Source organism: Equus przewalskii, chromosome 26, assembly GCF_037783145.1.
Source record: "Equus przewalskii isolate Varuska chromosome 26, EquPr2, whole genome shotgun sequence".
Lineage (NCBI taxonomy): Eukaryota > Metazoa > Chordata > Mammalia > Perissodactyla > Equidae > Equus > Equus przewalskii.
Genome location: NC_091856.1, coordinates 28446575 through 28464411, shown reverse-complemented (window position 1 = coordinate 28464411; position 17837 = coordinate 28446575). Strand labels below are relative to the sequence as shown.

Here is a 17837-nt window from a genome sequence, read left to right as displayed (position 1 = left end):
GGATGCTTTGATTTGCTAGCGTAGCTAACCTGTGACTGTGATCCCACTGCTGCCGCCATGTACAAGGAAACTGCCACATCCTTCAAGAAAAAGAGAACTTCCATTGTTTGCCTGGAAGGAAATCTTCACAAGTAGATTAACTCTCTCTCCTGTAAGTCATCATACCCTTGAGGTCTCTTACTAATTGCTGCCACTACTGTGGCATGGTAGTTAAGAGCTTGTGCCTTAGTACTCAGACATTCTTGGATTCATGTTCTAGCTCTGCCCTTTATGAGCTGTCTGACCTTGGGCAACTTACCTAACCTCTCTGAGCCTCAGTTTCTTCTTTATCTCTAAAATGAGCATAGTAAGTTTACTTTCAGACTTAGGAGATTTTGGTTAGATGATACACATAAAACATTTGGTGCTGGTGCCAGGCACAAAGTAAGGGCCCAGTAAAGGTAGAAGAAAAGGTGTGGAGAGGCAGGGTATATATGTGGGGTGGGAAGGTGTATGTGGGAGTCAGGGAGGCTGAAGTTGTCTACCAAACAGGCCTCAGTGGGGAGTTAGACATTATTCTTCAACTCTCTGGTCTAAGCAGAGATAAATGATTTTTCCCTCAAGACCTCATAGTACAGCCAAAGTAGGGCTAGAATGATTAAACCAAGCCTTCTTTACTTAATATTCAGGTGGATAGAAAGGGGAAATTAAGACAGGGTGTTATGGGGCCGGCCCCGTGCCTGAGTGGTTAAGTTCACACCCTCTGCTTCGCTGGCCCAGGATTTCACTGGTTCGGATCCTGGGCGCGGACATGGCACTGCTCATCAGGCCTTGTTGAGACGGCGTCCCACGTACCACAACTAGAAGGACCCACCACTACAATATATACAACTATGTACTGGGGGGCTTTGGGGAGAGAAAGGAAAAATAAGATCTTTAAATAAGTAAATAAATAAATAAAAGACAGGGTGTTAGGATTCTAAAAAATTGGACTTAGAAGTTATAGATTATTGCTCTTGGCCATCTGAAGAGAATCACTTTTCCTTCCTAGCTCTTGACTTGCCTGAACTGTGCCCACTCGCCACCCCCACTCTCACCCTGAGACCCTCTGACAACTCAGAACTGACCAAAGATCAAGTCTTGATGCCCTGTCACCATATCCTTACCTTTCCCCAACTCGCTTCATTTTGACAGTTCTTTTCTCTTTCTTGTCATGCTACCATCTCTGCAGAGGGCTGACTGATAGGAGGGGCAAAGAGCATCCTGCTACCCCTACAGAGATACAACTCTTATTTGGCGCACTGGAGAGGGAAGCATATTTCCGGACCTTTAGAAGTACTCTCTGCCTGGTGCTGCGTTCATAGTCCCCTTATTGTGATTCTGTAGTTTTATTATAGTGGGAGTCTTCTGAGGTCCTGAAATAACCATGTTTTCCAAGGTCTATGTATAACATCATGTAGAAATTGAACCCACTTCTACATTGTGCCTTGCTTGTTCATAATCTGCATCTCTATGAGAAGGCCCCAGGAGCCAGAGGTGAGCTTAGTTTCCTGTTTTTTTGTTAGGTTTTCCAGTACTTTTCTTGATCTGCCCAGATTTCCAAAACCCTGTTTGTGGCTGTGTTTTTTTCCTGATAGCCTTTGTTTTCTATGGGTACCCAAATCCTAAAGAAAATTTTATTGTGAAGACAAAAATAAATCCCAAATATGTCATAGTGGTCCAGGATTTGTAATCTGCTGATCTTACATCTTTTCTACTTGACCAGTTATCTCTAAGGCCTTTCTTTTCAGAGAATGTGATTAGGTAAAATAATCTCAATTGTTAAGATTTAGTGCGCAGTGTTTTAATTAACAATTTAAGAGCCCTGATCTTTGTGGCAGTGATCGAGAGAAAATGCTAAGGAAACTTTGCCATTTTGCTTGTCTAACTAATTTTTCCATCTTTAAAATGGGAATGAGGGAGATCACCTACATTATCAACCCAGTTTAGTGCGACAGACACAGTTTTTCACAGACCGATTCTTTCCTGCTGTAGTTCTCTGCATCCAGCCAGTGAAAGAGAAAGCTGTGGAAGAAATAGTGGTTGGTCCTAGTAGGCTTTGTTGTTTCTTAGCTGCTTTCCTGCTACTGGGAAGGCCTGCATAGAGCCTGCAGATGCAGAGAGCCTTTGGTACTTTTAAGCAAAATGGTTGCCAAAAGTTAACCATCTGGCGACAAAAAAGAGAATGTTCCAGGGGCTGGCCCCGTGGCCGAGTGGTTAAGTTCGCGCGCTCCGCTGCAGGCGGCCCAGTGTTTCGTTAGTTCGAATCCTGGGCGCGGACATGGCACTGCTCATCAGACCACGCTGAGGCAGCGTCCCACATGCCACAACTAGAAGAACCCACAACGAAGAATACACAACTATGTACTGGGGGGCTTTGGGGAGAAAAAGGAAAAAATAAAATCTTTAAAAAAAAAAAAAAAAAAAGAGAATGTTCCATATGGCTTATATTTTGAATTTTATCTCTTGTCATTTCTCTCCACTTTTTCTGTACAAAATGAAATTCTGGATGCAAATTAGCTCTTTTAAATTTACAGTTATTTTTCATAGAAGTTAGTAGCATATATTGAATCCCCACTGTGTGCTGAGCATTTCATGAGCTACTGAAAAGGAACTTTCTTGTTGCTTCTGGGAATTGGCGTGTATCCCTCTATGCCACTTTTAGCCAGAGTGGGTAAGGGGAATAAAAGCATCTTTTATGTAAAATTTCTTAAATGCACAATTAATCAGAACGTTCGAGAATTTTTAAAAGTCCTTGTTATTCAGTATTCAGCTGAAGTGTGATCACTGTGTGGAGGTTATCCCTAGAATCTTGCAGTCTTGGCACATGCTTGCTGACAGATTTATTGATTTAGTTGTGTTTTAGAGCTGGGCTCTAGTTGCTTTACCTGCTAGCAGTGGCTATGGGCTAGTTATATAACTTCTCTGAGCATCATTTTCCTTTTCTTTGAAGGGCATGATCCTTACTCTGTCTACTTTACATGATACTTGTGAAGGTCAAATAGGATAATGGCTTTGTGGTACATTTTGAACTCAGGGATTATGATGCCTCCAGCTTTGTTCTTTTTTCTCATGATTGCTTTAGCAATTCAGGGTTTTTGGTTGCCACATATGAATTTTAGGATTCTTTGTTCTGTTTCCGTAAAGAATGTCATTGGGATTCTGATTGGAATTGCATTGAATCTGTAGATTTGCTTGAGGTACTATGTACATTTTAACTATGTTTATTCTTCCAGTCTATGTGCATGGAAGATCTTTCCATTTCTTTATGTCATCATCTATTCCTTTCAATAATGTCTTATAGTTTTCATTGTATAGGTCTTTTATCTCCTTGGTTAAATTTATTCCTAGATATTTTATTCTTTGTGTTTCAATTAAAAATGGGATTGTATTCTTCAGTTCTCTTTCTGTTATTAGAGTTTATATAGAAATGCAACTGATTTTTGTAAGTTGATTTTCTACCCTGCAACTTTGCTGTAGTTGTTGATTATTTCTCATCATTTTCTGATGGATTCTTTAGGGTTTTCTATATATAGAATCATGTTGTCTGCAAATAGCAAGTTTCCTTTCTTTCTTTCCAATTTAGATACCTTTTCTTAAAGATTTGCCCTGAGCTAACATCTGTTGCCAATTGTTTTTTTTTTCCTTCTTCTCCCCAAAGCCCCCCAGTACATAGTTGTGTATTCTAATTGTAGGTCCTTCTGGCTCTACTATGTGGGATGCTGCCTCAGTGTGGCTTGATAAGTGGTGCCATTTCTGTGTCCAGGATCTGAACTGGTGAAATCCTGGGCCACCAAAGCGGAGCACACCAGCTTAACCACTCCGCCATGGGGCCAGCCCCTCTTTTTCTTGCCTAATTGCTCTGGCCAAAGCTTCCAGTACTATGCTGAATAAGAGTGGTGAGAGTGGGTACCCTTGTCTTGTTCCGGTTCTCAGAGAGGTGGCTTTCAGTTTTTCCCCATTGAGTAGGATGTTGACTGTGGGTTTGTCATGTATGGCCTTTACTATGTTGAGGTACTTTCCTTCGATATTCATTTTATTGAGAGTGTTTTTAATCATAAATAGATGCTGGATCTTGTCAAATGCTTTGTCTGCATCTATTGAGATGATCATGTGGTTTTTATTCCTCATTTTGTTAATGTAGGATTTTTGTATCTATGTTCATCAGCAATATTGGCCTGGAGTTTTCCTTTTGTGTGTTGTCCTTGTCATGCTCTGGTATCAGAGTGATGGTGGCCTTGTAGAATGTGTTAGGAAGCATTCCGTCTTCCTTGGTGTTTTGGAATAGCTTGAGAAGAATAGGTATTAAATCCCCTCTGAAAGTTTGGTAGAATTCTCCAAGGAAGCTGTCTGGTCCTGGGCTTTTATTTTTTGGGGATGCTTTTGATTACTGTTTCAATCTCTTTACTTGTGATTGGTCTATTCAGATTATCTATTTCTTCTTGATTCAGCTTTGGGAGGTTGTAATAGTCTCAGAATTTATCCATTTCCTCTAGATTGTCCATTTTGTTGGCATATGGCTTTTCATAGTATTCTCTTATAATCCTTTGTATTTCTATGGTATCTGTTGTTATTTCCCCTTGTTCATTTCTAATTTTATTTATCTGAGCTTTTCTCTCTTTCCTTTGTAAGTCTGGCTAGGGGTTTGTCAGTTTTGTTCCTCAAAGAACCAGCTATTTGTTTCATTGATCCTTTCTGCTGCCTTTTTTGTTTCAATAGCATTTATTTCTGCTCTGATTTTTATTATTTCTCTCCTTCTGCTGACTTCGGGCTTAGTTTGTTCTTTTTCTGATTTAGTTAGGTGTAGTTTGAGATAGCTTATTTGGAATTTTTCTTGTTTGTTAAGGTGAGCCTGTATTGTGATGAATTTCCCTCTTAGTACCACTCTTGCTGCATCCCATATGAGTTGGTATGGTATATTTTCATTTGCATTTGTCTCCAGGTATTTTTTGATTTCTCCTTTAATTTCCTTGGTGATCCTTTGCTTGTTCAATAGCATGTTGTTTAGTCTCCACATCTTTGTCCCTTGTTCAGCTTTTTTCTTGTAATTAATTTCTTGCTTCATAGCATTGTGATTGGAAAAGGATGCTTGTTATTATTTCAGTCTTCTTAAAGTAATTGAGGCTTACCAACATATAGTCTGTCCTTGAAAATGTTCCTTGTACACTTGAGAAGAATGTGTATTCTGCTGTTTTTGGATGGAGTGTTCTATATATGTCTATTAAGTCCAACTGGGCTAGCTTTTCATTTAATTCCAGTATTTCCTTGTTGATTTTCTGTCTGGATGATCTATCCATTGATGTGAGAGGAGTGTTGAGGTCCCTTATTATTATTGTGTTATTTTTAATATGTCCTTTTAGGTTTGTTAATAGTTGCTTTATGTACTTTGGTGCTCCTGTGTTGGGCGCATAGATATTTATAAGTGTTATGTCTTTTGGTGGAGTGTCCCTTTGATCATTATATACTGCCCCTGTTTGTTTCTCTTTACCTGTCTTGTCTTGAAGCCTACTTTGTCTGATAATAAGTATCGTGACACCTGCTTTCTTTTGTTTGCCATTAGGTTGGAGTATTGTATTCCATCTTTTCACTCTGAGCCTGTGTTTGTCGTTGGAGTGGAGATGTTTCCTGGAGGCAGCATATTGTTGGGTCTTATTCTTTAATCCATCTTGACACTCTCTTTTTATTGGAGAATTCAATCCATTTACGTTTAGGGTAATTATTGATATATGAGGGCTTAATGTTGCCATTTTATCACTTGTTTCCTGATTCTCCTGCATTTCCTTTGTTTATCGTCCTCTGTGTTTTGGTCTACCAATTGAGTTATGTAGTTTTTTATGTTGTGTTTCTTTGTTTTCTCTTTATTTATTACTTCTGTCCCTGTTTTGTTTTTTTGTTTAGTGGTTACCATGGGGTTTGTATTCAAAATCTCCTAGATAAGATAGTCCATTTTCTGATGGACTCTTATTTCCTTAGAGTAAACCAGTTCAGTCTCTTTCCTCTGCCCCTCCTAAGTTGTTTTCCTCAGTCTTATTCCATCTTGTGTTGTGAGTTTGTGGTTAAAATGACAAGATTATCTCTGTTTTTGGTGTTTTCCTTCCCTTTATCTTTAATGTTATACTTGAGTATTTGCTAACCTGTTCTGATGTATTGCTACAGTTTTCTGATTTTGTCTACCTATTTATCTCCTTACTCAATGCTTTGTAACCCCTTTCTCCCCCCCGCCTTTTTTATTTTCAGGTATGAGGTCCTTCTTGGACCTCTTGTAGGGAGAGGTCTGGTGGCTATGAACTCCCTTAGCTTTTGTTTATCTGGGAAAGTTTTTATTTCTCCATCATATCTGAAGGATAGTTTCAGTGGATAGAGTATTCTTGGCTGAAAGTTTTTGTCCTTCAAAGATCTGAATATGTCATTCCAGTCTCTCCTAGCTTGTAAGCTTTCTGCAGAGAAAGCTGCTGAAAGCCTGATACGGGTTCCTTTGTAGGTTATTTTCTTCTACCTTGCTGCCCTTCGTATTTTTTATTTGTCATTCACTTTTGCCAGTTTCGTTACTATATGCCTTGCAGTAGATCTTTTTACACTGACATATTTAGGAGATCTGGTAGCTTCTTCCACATGGATTTCTACCTCCTTCCCTAGGTTTGGGAAGTTCTCTGCTATTATTTCTTTGAACAATCTTTCTGCTCCATTCTCCTTCTCTTCTCCCTCTGGAATAACTGTATAGTTCTCATGTTGCTTTTCCTAATTGAGTCGGATATTTCTCAGAGACTTTCTTCATTTCTTTTTAGTCTTAGTTCTCTTTCCTCCTCTATCTGGAGCTTTTCAATATGTCTGTCCTTGATTATGCTGATTTGCTCATCTATGATATTCGCTCAAACGTTCAGGGAATCTGTGTTTTATTTTATCTCATCAATTGTGTCTTTCATCTCCAATATTTCTGGTTGATTCTTCTTTATAGTTTCAATCTCTTTTGTGAAGTAGCTCTTGAACTCGTTGAATTGTTTCTCTACATTCTCTTTTAACTCGTTGAGTTTTTTGATGATAGCTATTTTGAATTCTCTCTCATTTAGATTAAATATTTCTGTGTCTTCAGGACTGATTTCTGGATACTTGTCATTTTCTCTCTTGTCTGGAGATTTAATATAATTTTTGATACTGCTAGAGGGCATGGCTTTGTTCTTTAGCATCCTGGTATTATTTGGTCACAGTTGTCACCTATTGCCACTGGGTGGGGATCAAGAGCTATGTATTCTGAGCCCTCTGCATTCTGCTGGGATGCCATGCACTGGAGCCGGTGCTGGACAGATGGGGGGAGGGGCACTTTCTTCTGCGTGCTCTTGTGGGCTTACTGGCTCTGCTCTCGCTATCTGCTCTCCTGGGGTGTTGGCTTGATGAGGTCACCCCCGTGTTAACTTTCCCCTAAGTAGGAGCTTTCCCCTAGGCTGCAAGGGACCTCAAGGATCTTTGATGTTCCTGTGAACAAGTGTCCCCTCCCCACTTCCTTCACTCTCGGAGGCCGCACACAGTCCCAGATCACAATCTTTTGGGGAGGGTGCGAAGTTTTCTCTTATCCTGTTCCACTTCCTCCAAGGGGGGCTCCAGTCTCTCCACTCTCCGATGTATGGCTGCATGGGCCTCTCACATGTCTTTTGTATTGTGTGGATGTCCTCTGTTGGAGTATGAATGTCTTTTTCGTTGTATGGTGGAGGGGAGGGATCACTGGAAGAACTCACTCCACCGTGATGCTGACATCACTCCTGTATGATCCTTTTAATATATTGCTGTATTTGGTTTTCCAGGATTTTCTTGAGGATTTTTGCATCTGTGTTCATGAGCAATATGGGCCTGTAATTTTTCTTATTTGTGTTGTCCGTGTCTAGTTTTGGGATCAGGGTAATGTTGGCCTCATAGAATGAGTTAGGAAGTGTTCCATCTTCTTCAGTTTTTTGGAATAGTTTGAGAAGGATAGGCATTAAATATTCTTTGAAGGTTTGGTAGAATTCTCCAGAGAAGCCATCTGATCCTGGAATTTTATTTGGGGGGAGGTTTTTTATTACTGTTTCGATCTCTTTACTTGTGATTGGGCTATTCAGATTCTTTATTTCTTCTTCTTTTTTTTCTTATTTTTTTGAGGAAGATTAGCCTGAGCTAACATCTTCTGCCAATCCTCCTCTTTTTGCTGAGGAAGACTGGCCCTGAGTAACATCTGTGCCCATCTTCCTCTACTTTGTATGTGGGAAGTCTGCCACAGCATGGCTTGCCAAGCAGTGCCATGTCCGCACCTGTTATCCGAGCCGACAATACCCAGGCCGCCAAAGCAGAATGTGCAAACTTACTGCTGTGCCACCAGGCCAGCCCCTTCTCTATTTATTCTTGATTCATTTTTTGGAGGTTGTATGAGTCTAAGAATGTATCCATTTCTTCTAGATTGTCAATTTGTTGACATGTAGTTTTTCAGAGTATTCTCTTATAATCCTTGGTATTTCTATGGTGTCATAATTTCTCCCTTTTCACTTGTAATTTTATTTATTTGAGCCTTCTTTCTTTTTTTGTTAGTGAGTCTGGCTAAGGGTTCGTCAATTTTGTTTATCTTCTTAAAGAACCAGCTCTTAGTTTCACTGATCCTTTCTTCTGTTTTTTTTGTTTGTTTGTTTGTTTCTATTTCATTTCTTTCTGCTCTAATTATTATTTCCTTCCTTCTGCTGACTTTGGGCTTTGTTTCTTCTTTTTCTAGTTCTGTTAGTTGTAGTTTAAGATTTCTTATCTTGGATTTTTCTTGTTTGTTAAGGTGGACTTGTATTCCTATGAATTTCCCTTTTAGGACCACTTTTGCTGCATCCCATATGAGTCGGTATGATGTATTTAAAGTTTCATTTCTCTCCAGATATTTTTTGGTTTCTCCTTTAATTTCTTCATTGATCCATTGGTTGGTAGCATGTTGTTTAGTCTCTGCATATTTGTCACTTTCCTAACTTTTTTCTTGTAGTTGATTTCTAATTTCGTAGCATCGTGGTTGGAAAAGATGCTTGATATGATTTCAGTCTGTTTAAATCTATTGAAGCTTGACTTGTTTCCCAGTATATGGTCTATCTTTGAGAATGTTCCATGTACACTTTAGAAACATGCATATTCTCCTGTTTTTGGATGGAGTGTTCTATGTACATCTGTTAAGTTCATCTGGTCTAGTTTTTCATTTAATTCCGCTATTTTCTTGTTGACTTTCTGTCTGCATGATCTATCCATTGATGTAAGTTAGAGGTTGAGGTCTCCTACTATTATTGGGTTCCTGTTAAGTTCTCCCTTTATTTAGGTCTGTTAATAGTTGCTTTGGTGCTCTTGTGTTAGGTGTACTTATATCCATAAGTATTATGTCTCTTGATGGAATGTGCCTTTTATCATTATATACTGCCCCTCTTTGTGGCCCATTGCTTTTCTTTCTTGAAGTCTTCTTTGTCTGATATAAGTATGGCTTTCTTTTGTTTGCCATTAGCTTGGAGTATTGTCTTCCATCCCTTCACTCTGAGCCTCTGTTTGTCTTTAGAGCTGAGATGTGTCTCCTGGAGGCAGCATATTGTTGGGTCTTGTTCTTTAGTCCATCCAGCCACTCTGTTTGTGTGTGTTTGAGGAAGATTAACCCTGAGCTAACATCCTCTACCAATCCTCCTCTTTTTGCTGAGGAACATAGGCCCTGAGCTAACATCTATGCCTATCTTCCTCTATTTTATATGTGGATGCCTGCCACAGCATGGCTTGATAAGCAAGTCATAGGTCTGTGCCCGGGATTCAAACTGGTGAACCCCAGGCTGCCAAAGCAGAGTGTCTGAACTTAACCGCTGTGCCACCAGGCTGGCCCCGCTCTCTGTCATTTTCTTTTTTGTTCCCACAGAGGAAGATTCACCCTGACCTTACATTTGTTGCCAGTCTTCCTCTTTGTGTATGTGAGCTGCCATCACAGCATGACTTCTGACAGACAAGTGGTGTAGGTCTGCACCTGGAAACTGAACCCAGGCTGCCAAAGCAGAGCCTGCCAAACTTAACCACTAAGCCACTGGGGCTGGCCCTAGTCACTCTCTGTCTTTTGATTGGACAATTCAATCCATTTACATTTAGAGTAATTATTGATATATGATGGCTTGGATATTGCCATTTTATCTCTTATTTTCCCTTGTTTTTCATCCCATTTATTTCCAACTGCCATTTCAGTTTGGTGACTCTCTATGATGGTTTTCTCAGTTTTCTCTTTATTTATCATTTGTGTCTCTTCTGGTATTTTGTTCAGCAGCTACTATGAGGTTAGTATAAAAGATCTCATAGATGAGATAGTCCATTTTTTGATAGCCTTTGTCTCCTTAGCCTAAACAGGTTCCATCCCTTACCTCTTCCCCATCTAAGTTATTGTTGTCACAACTTATCCCGTTTTGTGTTGTGAGTTTGTGATTAAAATGAAGTGATTTTAGTTATTTTTGATGCTTTCCTTCCCTTTATCTTTAATGTTAAAATTTTTTGCTAACCTCTTCTGATAGAGAGCTGCAATTTTCTCATTTTGTCTCTCTATTTATCTCCTTGCTCTAGGCTTTGTAAACCTTTTCTTTTCTTTTTTTTTCTTTTTCAGGTATGAGGGCCTTCTTGATCATTTCTTGTAGAGGAGATTTAGTGATGATGAACTCTCTCAGCTTTTGTTTATCTGAGAAAGTTTTTATTTCTCCATCGTATTTGAAGGATAGTTTTGCTGGATAGAGTATTCTTGGCTGAAAGTTTTTGTCTTTAGGTATCTTGAATATATCATTCCATTCTCAGCTTGCAACGTTTCTGCTGAGAAATCCACTGAAAGCCTGATAAGCGTTCCTTTGTAGATCATTTTCTACCTTGGTGCCCTTAATATTTTTTCTTTGTCATTGACTTTTGCCAGTTTTACTAACATATGCCTTAGGGAAGGTCTTGTTGTAATTAGGAATTCTGTTGGCTTCATTTACGTGAAATTCCATCTTCTGCCCCTGGTTTGGGAAGTTCTCAGCTATTATTTCTTTGAACAAGCTCTCTGCTCCTTTCTTTCTCACTTCTCCCTCTGTAATATCTATAATCCGTATGTTACATTTCCTAATTGAGTCAGATATTTCTCAGAGAATTTGTTCATTTGTTTTTTGTCTTAGTTCTCTCTCCTCCTCCAACTGAAACATTTCTATATTTCTGTCCTCTAAATTACTAATTCTTTCCTCCATTATGTTGGCTCTTTAAAGGATTCCAGATTGTTTTTTTAACTTCATTCATTGTGTTCATCTCTAGCATTTCTGTTTGGTTTTTTTTTTTTAGAGTTTCAATCTCTTTGGTGAAGAATTCCCTCTGCTCATTAATTTTACTCTTGAGTTTATTGAACTGTCTTTATGAGTTTTCTTCTAACTTGTTGAGTAACTACTTTGAATTCTCTGTCATTTAGATTGTAAATTTCTGTGACTTCAGGATTGGTTTCTGGATACTTGTCATTTTCCTTCTGATCTGGAGTCTTAATGTATTTCTTCATGCTATTCAATGGTGTGGACCTTTGCCAGTGCAGTGGTAGTATCTGGTCACAGACCCCACCTACCACCACTGGAGGGGAGGGGCAGGAGCTGTGTTTTCTGAGCCTGCCGTGTCCCCTGGCAGTTGTGCCTATCTGTTGGGAGTTGTACCAATATGGCTCTCTGCATCTGGTTGCTGCTGCTTCACACACCAAGTTGCAGGCGCTCTCATGGGGATCCCCTCCCCTAACCAACCAGCTGAGCTGGTATGCCAGGTGGGATTGGGGAGAAGGGGTGCTTTCTTTCCCACCCGCCTTCTGCCTCTACAGTAACTGGCAGGCCACCTGGGCTGCTCAGCTTGGTGGGGGTGCCCCCGCAGTGACTTAGCTGCCTCATTGTGGAGAGTTCCTGTGGGCTGGGAAGCAACTCTGAGAGTGAAAGCGTTTCCGCGGAGGGCTGCCTTTTCTCCCTTATCCTCTCATAGTCCCGTGCTGGCCACCATGCATTGTCCTGTCCCATAGATCGCTGCCACTGGGGAGGGGGAGAGGATCTGCTTACCTCCTTCCACTGCCTCCTGGGGGATCCAGCACCCCCACCTTCAGACATATGACTGCATAGGTCTCTCAGACGTCTGTTGTGTTGTATGAATGTCCTCTGTTGTGTAATGAATGTCCTTTTTTGTTGTATCTTAGAGGGGAGAGCCTAAGGGAACAGCTCACTCTACCATGATGCTGACGTCACTCTCTCTGACTTTTGATTATTATGAATAATGCTGCTATGAACATTCACATACGAGTTTTTATCTGGGCATATGTTTTCATTTCTCTTGAGTATAAAGATAAATCTTTTAAGTATAAAAGTAACACGTGCTTGTTCTGAAAAATTCTTCATATATGAAGTTTAAAACTTGGTAAATCAATCAGCTCCCTAATTACCACTTCCCAAAGGTGGTGATGATGGTAATTAATAATAATTATCATAATCTGAGTGTTCTGAGCATTTGCTTTATGCCAGGCACTGTGCTGCCTTATGTATATCTTCAATTAAATTATTTTGTGTGTATATTTATATATATCCATGAAATAATCCTTTGAAGTTGATACTATTTTTCCCCATTTTATAGTTGAGGAAACTGAAGTTTGATGATTAAGTGTAAAGTTACACTTCTAGTAAGTGGCAGAGCCAAAATTTGAACTTGGGTAATCTAGTGTATGTTCTTCCAGACTTTCCAAAATATGCAGTTTTTTAAAAACAAACATTATATACTTATTTCATTGTGTAGCTTGTTTTATTTCGCTTAATTTTTGTTCGAGATTGTTCCATGGAAGGATTTATAGATCTATCTCATTTGTATGTTTGCATGAATGGATATGCCAGGATTTGTTTAATTCATCTTTGTTAGTGGACATTAGATTGCTTTTATATCTACTCTATTATGAATAGGGCTTCAGCAAACATCCTTACATAATAGTTTGCTTACTCGTGGAAGTACTTTTGCAACATGAGACACTACAAGTGGAATTTCCAAATGAAAGGGTTTGTAGATTTAGATTTTGGTGCTATTAAATTCCCCTCCCCCAAAAAGTGGTAAATACCTCCCTGCCAACTCCCTCTCCCCTGCCATCAGGACTTAAAGGAGCCTGTTTTCCCACCCTCATCAATGCTGCATTATTATCTCTGTAATGTGGGCTATGATATCAATCAAAATGTTCCAGAGAGATGTTAACATATCACTGTGGGGTAGTGGTGAATAGCTGGCAAATTAAAAGTCATTTTCAACCTTTTGATAGGTAAGGATTTGGCATTTATTGAGGCTCTCAAGAGCTGCAATATTAGAGCAACCCAAGCTGTAGTTGAGATTAATTTAGGATGACTCACTTGCTTGATGATCTAAAATAAACAGTGAGACATTTCAGCCACATCTGTTTTCATTTTCTTAGGCCTATTCCCTAACTGTTCTGGCTTGCTGGTTACATTTTACCTCATTGCTGTCTACAGTATCCCTGCCTTGCCTCCAGCTCAGTTTAAGGTGAAGCCAAGAAGAGAGAAAACAAGAACTTGGGCATATGTGATGGATAAGTGTGCTTGCCCTTTCCATTCTTCCCTTCAACAAACTGCCAAAGTGAGGCCAACAGCATAATGCTATCCTTTTTTAGTCTTCCTGAGGGTAAGGCTCCAATCATCTCTGTTGTTGGCAGGATCCAAGTTACATGGTCTCTGTGGCCAATATAGCAGTATTACACCTCTTTAAGGGGAGGTAAGTTTTCCATCATGGTGCCAGAGTGTTGGATATTGCTAGTTCTGGATAATCCCCGGTTGTCCTGCAGGAGCCAGGGCCTATCACACCTCCCAGATCTTGGGAGCCTGGTTAGCACTGCCCTGTGGATTTTGCCTTTGTCTTCTGACCATGCCTTTCCTCTCCACTCCCGGTGCTTGGTGTCTTCATCCTAAGGCCCTGTTAGTCTGGGGAATGCTGCCCTCTGCTGGTGGACTGTGGGTGGATCTGATCTCTTGGGAGAATTGACAAGGCTATATGGAGCCATAGTCATAAAACTTTCTACAGTCTCCAACTTCATGAACCAGTCCTAAGATTTTTTTCTGTAAAAACATACAAGTGCAGAGACTTTCATTGTAACATATAGTAGCAAAAGAATAAAATCTAAATGTCCAGCACTTGAGTTTGTGTTTACGGCTACTAAAATTGGCTATGTAAAAGACAACATAGAAAAATGAAAATATTTATCACAAAACGAAAAACAGGTAGAATATGCCAATTGCAGCCATGGGAGGTATCTCTTATGTAGACTAATGGCTAATCTGGAATCCTCAAAACTAGTTGTGAAAGCTAAGATGATTTCCTTTGATATTTCATTAATATTGTTAGCAAAACAGTACGCCTGTACATTTCTTTAGTATTGTTATATATCTGTCTTTTCTCCTGAAACAAATACTTGACATTTTAGAGGGCTGCTACAGATATTTCTGTGATCTGCGATCTGTGGCCCTCCCCTAGACCTGATCTCCTAGGATGATAAGGTGGTGCCTTAGGTAGCAGCTGACTAAAACAGGCACCCCAGCTGTGACAGGAACTTCCTAGACAGCCTTTTCACCTCTGGCATCTTTTATAATAGAGGAGGCCAGATAGAATGTAGATATTACTTTGTGTGATTTGACAAGAGCCTGACTTGCCTCCCAGGTGTGAGTCTGTACCTCAACTGATGCCCAGGAAGATGGTGACAGCCTACAGGTTATCAGATACTTCTGAGAATTTTCTTTTTGTAAAGAGCCTTAAGGAGGGAAGGGAGCCTTTGAAAAACACAACTGTGTTTTCTAAAACTAAGCATCTCGTTACACAACATTTGAACAGGAATAAAAAGTCTTGAGTCATATGTCTTGATCCTTTTCATTTAACAAGAAAATAACTCAGTTTTTAACAGAGTCAGGTCTAGAGTGAGGTAAATGAGATACTACAGTGCAAAATTTTACTCTCAGTGTCATGCAAGCAGGATCAGCCCTGTTTCTCAAACAGTTCCTAAGTACCTACTGTGTCAGGTCCTGTGCTCGACTCTGGGGAAAAAATTATTCCAGGTGTCACGGGGGATAGATTGTTATTATCCTTCTCATACTAAGCCTGGACCTAGAGCCTAGGTCCCCTGGACTCTCGAAACAGCTGTCTGGTTGAGCAGGTTTTGATCAACCACTTGGCTTTCAGCTGTGGGTTTAGCACAAGGGGGAGTAGCTAACTAATAAGTTAATCCTTGAAAGTGTGTCTTGCACTTGAGATAGTCTGACTGGTCCTGTGAAATCAACAGATTGTTATGCATTTCTCTAAAAATCACTGCTAGCATGTGCTACCTTCTTACCTCCGGCCCCCTGCCCCAAGGATGTACTTTGCTGCCCTTTATTCCATTTCCATAAGGATCTTAACACCAGGAGAAGTGCCTGCATTGTTGTGCTAGAAATTCTGTCCAAATTGTTGGTAGGGGTGGTCAGGGGAGGCCTGTGCAGGTGGCCAGGAATGGATTGCCTGCCTACTTACTACTCCCTGACTTCGCTTTAGGCACATAGCAATGGGGAGGGAGGGACTAGCTGAATGACTGACTGACGACAGCCTGACTGAAATCCAGAATGAGTCTTGCAAAGTGCCTGGGTAAGGTCTAAAACATCTGGCTTCTTATCTCCTTAAGTATTTCCCCATTTCTTGGCTTTTCCTGTATTGCAGAATGTTTGAGTTTCTGCCAGCTTTTAGAAATTGTAACATGTTCAATTATCCTTAAGCATAGAACTTGTGAACATGTGTGCGTATTTCTGTAAGATAGAGTAGTAAAAGTAGGATCCTTGGGTCAAGGTATGTGTAAAGTTTAAATGTTGATAAATAGTGTAAGCTGTATTTAAGCTATATATCAAACACTGACGTTGCATAAACACACCCATCTTCTCAAACCTTCTCTAACACTGAAATATTCTCGGCATTTTAAATTTTTTGTCAATTTTATAGATGAGAGATGGTGTATAATAGTTGCTTTAATTTGAGTTTTTATTAGTGACTTTTTCATTATTACTCATACTATAACCATATTAGGGCATCTTTGGTCATATTCTTTGCCCATTGGGGGATTTGTTTGCCTTTTTCTTATTGATTTGTAGGATTTATTTATGTGTATAAATATATATTTTTTAATGCAATTTTTTTTTTAAGATTAGCTCTGAGCTAACATCTGTTGCCAGTCTTTTTTTTCCCTTCATCTTCTGCCCAAAGCCCCCCAGTACATAGTTATATATTCTAGTTGTAGGCCCTTCTAGCTCTACTATGTGGGATGCCACCTCAGCATGGCTTGATGAGTAGTACTAGGTCTGCGCCCAGGATCCAGTCCAGCGAAACACCTGGCTGCCAAGGTGGAGCGCGTGAAGTTAAGCACCCGGCCACATGGCCAGCCCCAGTGTGTAAATATTAATGTGCATGTGTGTGAGTGTCTTTGCCTTCCAGAGTTAGACATTTATATAAATGCAGATATGATCTTTTCCGTAATGATATCTGGGTTTTATGTTATGGTTAGAAAGACTTTACCTCCCCCAATAGTAAAAAAGATGTATATATTCCCTTGTTTTTTGTTCTAAAACTTTTCCAGTTGATTTTTTTGAGTGTGTGATTAATTCCTTTATAGCTCATGAAATTCCTGTTTCATGAGCTGTTGACACATTTTATGGCCAAAGAAAAAAGAATGAATTTTTAATTCAGAAAGATAATAAAAACCAAAGCAGCATGCCCTTTTGGTGATGATTACTTTTGTGTTATAGACTTGGAACCAGGCTGCCCTCCTCCTCTCTCCTCTGCCCCAAATATTTTTTTCTTTTCTTAACTATCTTATTTTTGCAAGTACCTGTTATTTTCACTAAAAATAACTCAGCAAGAAGAGGAGGATTGGCAGTAGTTAGCTCAGGGCTGATCTTCCTCAAAATAAATAAATAAATAAGGTTATTAAAATAATGGCACTGCATTCTATGCCATGTCTTAGCCTGGAAGTTTAACAGTTTCTTATACTACATTCTTCTGAGAATTCTCAGTGTTACATGATAAAGGATCTAAGCTCTCCAACTTGGCATTAACTTGATATGAGGAGAGAAATTCAATAGAATCCAAGTATCTTATTTGTGTGAAAAGTGAACTTCACCAGGACTGAGTAAACACCATTAAAAGGGCAATACTAGACATTGAATTCATAATTACATCATTAGGACCAAAAGGGCAAGTAAGATTGTGAAGAGCTGTTTTCCAGGAATAGGCTCAAAAGGATTGCCTTAATGCATTTGGGTGTCTCCTGCAAAGATGACTTGGTAAATGTGAATGTCTGTTCTGGGCAGAGTTTTAGAGGCTTGAAAAGCATCCAAGAAGAAAGGGGGAATTTCAGTGTGCTGACCACTTCATTGAAAAGGGGTTATGTGTTGTTAGCTTTACAGTCATTTTTGTGCTAAGCTAATTTGCAAAGGAGACTTCTGCTTACAGCAATGGATTTTGTCTATGGCAAGATGAGCCTGGGGCAAAGTTTATTTTTAGGATCTACTCTCTCAACCTGTTGGACTTGCCTCACTGGCTCTTGCTGACTTTATCCATCTCTCGTCCCACAAACCAACCATCACCACCTGTCTTAGCTTCTAACCTCTATGGCCTGAATATGGCAAGTAGCTAATCTGAGAAACCAATCAGTGCTTTGGGGGAATACCTGAGGGCCAGAGGTTGGGGATATATGAATACTAATCAGGATCTTCAGGAAATAAATTCTCTAATCTTCAAAGTTTTCCAGTCTGGCTCGTGAAAACAAGAACTAT

General features: G+C 39.7%; 1 protein-coding gene across 4 annotated transcripts in view; it reads left to right on the top strand.

Annotated features, from left to right (window-relative positions):
• NR6A1 (nuclear receptor subfamily 6 group A member 1) overlaps positions 1 to 17837 on the top strand; it is a 215044-nt gene that overhangs the window by 125957 nt on the left and 71250 nt on the right. The gene's annotated exons all lie outside the window — the stretch shown is intronic.